General features: G+C 58.7%; 1 pseudogene; it reads left to right on the forward strand.

Moving 5' to 3' along the window:
• Positions 1-474: 474 nt before the first annotated feature.
• The window catches only part of LOC102242866, a 40,366-nt pseudogene continuing 32,713 nt past the window's right edge, over positions 475-8,127 (forward strand).

Consider the following 8,127-nt stretch of genomic DNA (forward strand, 5'->3'; position numbering starts at 1 on the left):
GTTAATTAAAATCGGATCACACGGAGTCGCCGAAAGTATGCTGAGTCCATTTCGTGCTTGAAATCGGCCAGGAGGAAAAGTGTTTCCAACGCTTCGTCCAGTGCCGAGCTGGGGCCTGGGCCGTTCGCTGCTAAAACCACCCTCCCTGCGCTCAGGCCACGGGACGGAGTGGGAGGCCTCGGAAAGCTCCCCCGCCCCCCCAATTCCACGGTGCCACAGACCAGCCGGGCCGCTCCTTTAAGGCTGCTTGGGGTCGGGGTGGGTTAGCACCTGTCTTGGGGGTGCGTGTGCAGAGAACAAGGCGGGCAGTTCCGGAGGACGCTGCTCAGGCCTCAGCAGAGCAAAGCCTCGTGTCCACTCACACGTGCTGAGCACAGAGCAAGCGCCCGTGCCACCCAGCGAGTGCGGGGTTGACAGAATCGGCACCGTTGTGACTCAGTCCCCAGGAAGGGAAGGGACCGGTGGCGGGTCCAGATGGCAGGAGCCAGTCCGAACTGCGCTCCTCCACTCCTCCTGGTGGAGATGCGGGTCACCTGGCCGCCCAGCTGGTCCGAGAGCCGCTACGGAGTGCTGCTCTCCCAGGCCTGGGCATGCGTGGGCCTCACTGGTGAGTTGTGGGTAGTTGGGGGTTAATTAAAAATGTGACGGGCCTGGCCTGTGTGTCTCAGTGGTTGGGGGTCAACCCATGAACCAAGATGTCCCTGGTTCGATTCTCAGTCAGGGCCCGTGCCCAGGTGGCCGGCTTGATCACCAGTAGGGGGCGTGCAGGAGGCAGCCTATGTTTCTCTCCCACATAGATGTTCCTATCTCTCTCTGTCTCTCTCTCTGAAATCAATAAAAACTTATTTTAAAAAGTACAAATTAAAAAAATGTGACGGATTTGATGAAACCCACAGGAACATCCTCATTTTTTCTGTTCTCTCTGGGTCTGAGCCAGAGGCTTCTGCAGGGCTTGCTTTAATGCGGCTGAGAGAGTTGGACGGAGCTCTTCCAGTGACGAAGGCAAGGCGCCTCTGGGTGACGATTTGTCCGGAGTGGCTGCCTCGGGCACACGTGTCACGCAGGAGAACGCTGGGGGCGCAGGCTTCCTCTCCCGCAGCAGAGCCGCCGGCTCCCCGGGACAGGCCCGCCTTCCACGCTGTCCTCTGAGGTCCCATCAGCCTCCCGCGCTGGGGCTCACCTCTCTGCAGAGTCCGGCGGTGGCTGCACGCAGCCCTGCGTCCTGGATGAGGCTCCGATGCTCAGAGAGGACCAGGAACTTGCTCGCGGCCCCCCCTAACCAGGCGCCGGCCAAGATTCAATCCGTGTTTTTTCTGGCTCAAGAGCCCCTGCACACAGCCCCTGCCTAATGCTGCTTCTCTGAGCATACACGATCCACACTGTGTTATCAGCCGGGGGGCAAGAATACCCCCAATGACACCCTCCCGACAAGGAATGAATTCGGAGTCCTCGTTTGTAATGCTGCAGGGTGGTTTTGGAGATTAGCATCACACCCCTACGCCACCTGATTTTCCCCAAATCCCGGGGAACTGGAGACCTGAGGGGCAGGGACTCACCGTCACTGACCCTCACACGTCACTGGCTCCCCACCCACCTTCAGCTCAGGCAGTTGGCGGAGATTCCGGCCCCCAGTCACCTCATAAGGACCCTGCAGCACTTCTGAGAGTGCTGAGGGACATCCTGGGATCCAGTCCTCTCCCTCCAGGTTCTGCTAAGCTCATCCTCGCCGCGTCCCATGGCACCTCCGTGCCCATGGGTGGTTCTAGCTCATCCCCTGAACGTCACCACTGAAGCCCTCGTCCTCCAGGTTCTGCTAAGCTCATCCTCCCCGCGTCCCATGGCACCTCCGTGCCCATGGGTGGTCTAGCTCATCCCCTGAACGTCACCACTGAAGCCCTCGGTCTCAGGGTGCCCATCCATGCCAGGTGCTCCGGGTAAGATTAGGAGCTGGGGGGATGGCATCCTTGCCCCCCATGGGTGCCACTGGTAGGGGGTCCCCTGCAGGCTGCCCAGACCCCACGGGCACTCGGGAAGCAATGTCATTTTCACTTCTAGAAGCCGTCTTCTCTCAAGAGCCCACCTGGGTGTGTCCAGCAGGTGGATTTGAGTAAGGCTGTTTGAGTCCTCGAACCCTGAGCCACTCCCCCTAGGGACCTCGGTGGTGTTCATCCAAGCACCACGTGTCGTGAGCAGACAACGGGTCCCTAGCGGCAGGCTCCGCAGCTGCCTGGACGCCCAGCTCAGCGCCCTCCTCAGCCATCAGCCTGCTGTGCCAGAGAGGCCTGCCCATCAGCCGGGGGCTCCTCGTAGGCCACAGCGAGACCCCCCTGCACACGCGAGACACTTCAGGCAGTGCCCGGCTCACAGTGAGCATGAGATAAAAATGCCTGTAATCGTGGAGAGAAGAACCGAGGTTTGTTGACCGTGGGCTTGAACCCCGGTGGAGAATGGGAGCGAGCTCACATCACCCAGGTGAGCGTTTGGTGAGAATGAGTGAGATCAGAGCATCCTGTGGGTCTGGTGGTAGAGCGGGTCTCCCGCACGCAGGGAACGCCGCAGGTCCCCGTGGGAGCCCAGGCAGAGCGGCCGGAGAATGAAAGGGGCGGGAAGGAGACCGGAGCCGGCCAGTCCCCAGGTGACCTCTGCCCCTCCAGGTGGAGGTGCTTTTCCCGCTGCGGGTGACAGTGGGTGACGCTCCGTCAGGGCAAGGCAACCCCACTTGCTAAGCTCTTCATAGCAGCCAGCAGCCTAGTTACCAGCTCACCCCACAGGCAACTTGGGAGCATAGAGGGATGGGCCTGGAGGGGAGAGGGATACATTTCAAATCTTTTCTCTTTGCAGTTGTGTCTAGGCCCGGCCCGCACTGACCCCACACCTCATGTCCACCCATAGCTGCCGGGGCCATTGCAAGCTGCCTCTGTCCCTGCCTGTGGGCAACCAGCCCAGACACAGCAATCAGCTGTGAATCGAGCCCTGCTGCGTAGCTTCTCAGCCAGTCGGGTCAGTTTTGAGCCTCAGTTTCCTCATCTGTGAAATGGGCGACTGCAATCAGCTGTGAACCGAGCCCTGCTGCGTAGCTTCTCAGCCAGTCGGGTCACAGTTTTGAGCCTCAGTTTCCTCATCTGTGAAATGGGCCGGACCCTAACGCAGGCTTTGCTATCTCACAGGAACGTGGGGAGGAAAGAAAGAAAATGACGGGTGGAAAGTGATAGGTAAACTGTCGAGAGCATGTACATCAAAGGCGTCGCTATTTTATCAGGAATCCTGTGCAATCGAGCTTAAGGCAGCACATCTTTATTGGGTTCACCTGATGGGTTAGCAGGGCGTGAGCCAATGCCAAGTCCAAATACTTCCAATTGTGCTTCTCAGGGTGGGGGCCATCCATGGAGGGCGGCGAAGGGGGAGGGCCACGAGGGCAGAGCGCGGCCTCCCAGCTCCGCGCGGCTCTTCCCTGCTTTACAAACGGTGAGGCTGCTGGGCAGGAAGCTTCTATCTTTGACAGAGGGGCCTGAAGCCGTAGCGCGACACCACACAATGCCGCCGGCGGACTTGTGGGGGAGACAGACCCCCATAAGTAACCCAGGCAGGGCGCAGAGGAAGAAGCCAAGCTCTCTGCTGAATAAAAAGGGAAAACAAGAAAAACAGCCCCACTTCCCGGCTCTGCCAGCGTCACGCTGGCCTCCTGAGAGCCCCGAGAGGTGGCTCCGGAACGGGTCTTCCCTGCCTCTCATCTCCTCAGTCCCTCTGAGCTCTCAGCTCTCCTGTCTCGGCCCCCCTGGGGGACCCTGAGCAAGTCATTTCCCTGCGCTGGGCCTCCCTGTCCCTGTCCGCATCACGAGGGAGACGGGCCGATGGTTTGAGAGCCTCCTGTGGGCTCGGCCACCCTAACCCTGAACCCGCCAAGGCCCCCTCCTGCACCCCCTTGTCACTCCAAGCCCTGCCTCTGTCTCCAGGGGCCTCAGCCCTCCACCTCCGGCCCAGGCCCCTGCAGATGCAGACTTCCCCTCCTCCCCCTCCCTGTCCCCACCAGGCCACCGCAGCAAGGCGGACAGAGAGCAAGGATGTTTTAATTTACTTGATTAAATCGCCATGTGGACAGAGGCTCTCGAAGGAATCTGCTCGACAGAACTTTTCATTTAATAGAATTAGTTGAAACCAGATCGGCCGAGCCCCGTTCCTGCAGGCCATCTGCCCAGACGGAGCGGCTGCCCTAAGCAGAACCCCATGCTGCCGGAGCCTCCTCCGCGTGCCGGCAGGGAGCCGCCCCTGCGCCCCGCTGTCTGTCCAAAAGGGTTCAAAGTCCTGCCCTTTGGGGCCAGGCGGCCGGCCCATGCCCACTCCCGGCTACGGCTTGGCATCGATCATCAGACTCACATCCAGCGCCACCTGCGGAGGACTCCTGCCAGAGCCAGGTTTGGCACAACGCTGATGCCAACGCAGAGCCTCGGGCTGCAGACAAGAGGGCTGCCCAGTCTCTCGCCTCGGCTCTTCAGGAAAATTAGATAAACTAACATTTACTCAGCATTTTGGAGTCTCCCAAGCAGTTTCCCACACGTGGTATTTAATCCTGGTGACAGAACTGAAGCCAGGCTCTGCTGTATCTGCTACTTTTCCGCCCGTCTGTGCCCTCCAGCCCAGAGCACCTGGTTCGAATCCCATCTCTGCCGTACTCTGGACTCAGTTTTCTCATCCGTGGAATGGGAGGGGGCGATGACATCTCTCTCAGGGTCAAATGAGTTGTTGCCTAGGAAACTCTCCGGTGTGTCACGAGGTCTCGATAGCTCCTGCCGGGAACCCAGGTGCCAGCTTGATGCTACAGGCTGCCCCCCTTGTCACCCAGAGAGCAAGTTGCCAGTGGTAATGACACTCAAGGAAGAGGATGCACCATGGAGAGCAGGGCTTAGCAAACTCCAGCCCTCAGGCCAAATCCTGCTCACCTGCCTTTGTAAATAAAGTTTTATTGAAACAGCCACACCCATCCGTTGGCATATTGTCTTGTCCTTGCCTGTTTCGAAGGAAACCGTCAGGCCCGAAAAGACTGAAATACGTATGTCTGGCCCTTCACAGACAAAGTTTCCCTGCCCACGATTGAGAGTAAGAGGGTCCTCCAGTGGCACCCGCACCCACAGAGGCCCAGCCGAGTGGGGATGGGGGGAGAGGAAGTTGCCAAGGGAACATTTTAGCCTAATTGTTAATGAGCGTGTTTAACCTCTCAGGCCCCACTCCCTGGCCCTGGAGAACAGTCTGAGCCTGACGCGTTTTGATGTGGCGTTCCTGTTTCCAAAAGAAATTATGAATGTGCCCTGATTAGCTCGCCTTGGGGAGTTCAGAAGGAGGGAGGTGGGGCGGGTATAAATCGTTCTGCGATCAGTGGCGACCCTCTGAGGCTGGGACTCCCCCCGCGGGGAGCGGCTGCTGTGTGGAGCTGAGACGCGGGGGATTTGTAAGGTCAGGTTTTATGAGCCTACAGCTTCTCGTGGTGTATTACCACCCCCTTATTACAAGCCCACGCTGCTGTCCAGTTACGGCGGCGCAGCTGATATATTACCCGCCTGCCGGGCCTCAGGCGTGAAGGAAAAACTGCCTCTGGGAACCGATCCGGCCTGGTTTTTCCGCACAAGTGACTTTGCGGTTTTCCTCCTCTCCCAGCCCACAGACGGAACCAGGGGCTGCACTCCGTCTATGCGCCCAGAACGATCCCTTGGGCGTGGCCCAGTGGGACACCCCCCCCCCACACACACACACACAGGAGGGGGACACTGCCCAGAAAGGATGTGTCTTCACCACTATGGCGCTCACGGGACCATCCGTTAGGGCCGGGTGTTTGTCTTTGGGCAAAGGCTGTTTCATGGAAAGGGGAAGTCGGCCCGAACCAGGACATGCCCAGGCGGGTTTGGGCGTCCGAAACCTCAGCGCCAGGCCCCCTGAGCCTGGCACTGGGGAGGGCCTGGCCTGGAGGGGGTTCTGGACCAGCTTGAGGAGCAGGGCTAAGGCACAGCAGGGCCACTGGGGCGGGCAGCAGGACCTTGGGGCCTTGGCTGGGGCGTGGCGGGGTCCAGGCCTCACCTCCAGCACCTCCAGCACCGGAGCAGCACAGGGAAGTGATGTCCAATTCTTCTCTGACACTGACAATACCAGGGTGAGTCCTTGTCCAACTATGCTTATCTGTTCCTCTTTTGAATAAATGACCTGATGTACACACACACACACACACACACACACACACACACACCCGGCTGGGTCTGAAGCCAAAGCAAATGCTGATGACAACAGCTAAGATGGTGCCTTGAGAGACTGTAGTTCCCATAGCGTGAGGTCCTGCTGTCCCCACCATCACCCCCCAACCCCCCACACCCCACACCCGCCACACCACCCCCAGCTCCAGCAAAACCCAAGGATCTCCCTCCATGCCGGTGACCAATCACAGACAAGCACTGGCCAGAGGGCCAGCATCACCGAGCTCCTGCCCACACTTTGTGACACGGCCCCTCCCTCTGGACCTCACTTCTGCATCCCTAGTAAAATGAAGGTTCATTTTTAGAAGGCAATTCAACCCTCTGTACATAGAGTCTTAGAACATTTTGACTCAGGAATTCTGCTTCTAGGAACCTATCTTAGGGGCATAATTCAGTATTTGGATAAAGATTGGGAATAAAAGTATCCATGGTGGTGTTATTTATATTTTTAAAAATCAAAATAACAAACGCCAACCATAAGGAACTGGTTAAATAAACGTAGAGCCATCTAGCCAATGGAATGCTAAGCAGCCACTGAATATTTATCTTTGTAATGAATTTGTAACGACAGGAAGAAAACGTGCTATGATGCTTGTGGATGCAGCAGGATACACAGTCTCTCAACCCTGGTCCTGGCAAAGTTGGGGAAACGCAGGTGCTGGGGTTCAACCCCCAGAAATGAAGGCCAGGCCGTGAGGGCAGCTGCAGGACTGCCCGAAGGCTGACCCAGTCTCGCACCCATCGTGTCAGGCACCACCTCCCTGGGCTCCATGCAGACAGTGAGGCCCTCAGGGCCAGGGCGCCCACAGCCCCTGCACGGACCTGCTGTTGGTCACAGAGGACACGGGCAAAGCCAAAGTGGCATGGAGCACCTGACGCCAGGCAGCATCCATGTCCGGGCCCTCGTTCTACAGACGACTGAGGCACAGAGAGGTTGTGTGATTGCCCAGGGTCACACAGCAAGTCGGTGCTGCCTGACATGAAGCCAGGCCGGTCCACCTCACAAGCCCCCCCCCCCCCCCCCCCCCTGAGCCCAGAACACCCCTTGGTCTTTATTGTTGATCTTTGACCCTCCGCACAGGACACAGGGTGGGGGAAAGCTGAATAGTGGGGTGTCTGGGCAGGGGCAGGGAATGGTGCCTGGCACTGTGCTAGACACTTACATGCATGACCGAACGAACACGTGTGAGGGGCTCTCCAGGCTGTTTCCCATGAAGCATCTCATTGATCCTCACTGGCTCCCACCCAGCAGGCACTGTCACCATCCCCAGTCTCAGGTGGAGACAATGAGGGCGCAGTCCTGGCCCAGGTGGCAGACCTGTCGGTGGCGGAGCTGAGACTCCACGGAGGCAGACAGGCTCCGGTCCCACAACCACGGGGCCCTGAGCTCCCTCCCTCTGCCTCAAGGGCTTTGTGCTAGGCTGGGCTGGTGGCCCTCCCAGCAGCTGTTTCACGCAGCGACTTGGGGACCAGCAGGTGTCTCCACATCTCAACTCCAAGAAGAGGCTGGTAGAGCCTGGACCTTCACAGCTCAAAGAAAAGGGGCGTGGCCTGACCTGGGAAGGGGCGTGGCCCAGGGAGGGACCTCCTTTCATTCCACTCCATTGGCTAGTACCAGTCATGTGAAGCCATGGGACTCAAAGGGCTGGAAAGAGAGGGGTCGTGTACTCTCCAGGGAAAGGAGATGGGGTGTTGGCAATGACCCCACCGTCCGCCTCTCTGGACACCGTGCATTTTATAAGCAGCTCCTCCAAACCGAGAGCGAAGTCTCCCTCTCTGGAGGGAGAGAACCCTAAATCTCACAGGCCCTATGTTTCCAGCTGCCTGGGGTCAGGGGGTCCCATTCTCCACCTAGAAGGCTCCAGAGACCCAGAGGCTCCCTTAACCTGCT

The sequence above is a fragment of the Myotis brandtii genome, unplaced genomic scaffold, assembly GCF_000412655.1.
Source record: "Myotis brandtii unplaced genomic scaffold, ASM41265v1 scaffold223, whole genome shotgun sequence".
Classification (NCBI taxonomy): Eukaryota; Metazoa; Chordata; class Mammalia; order Chiroptera; family Vespertilionidae; genus Myotis; species Myotis brandtii.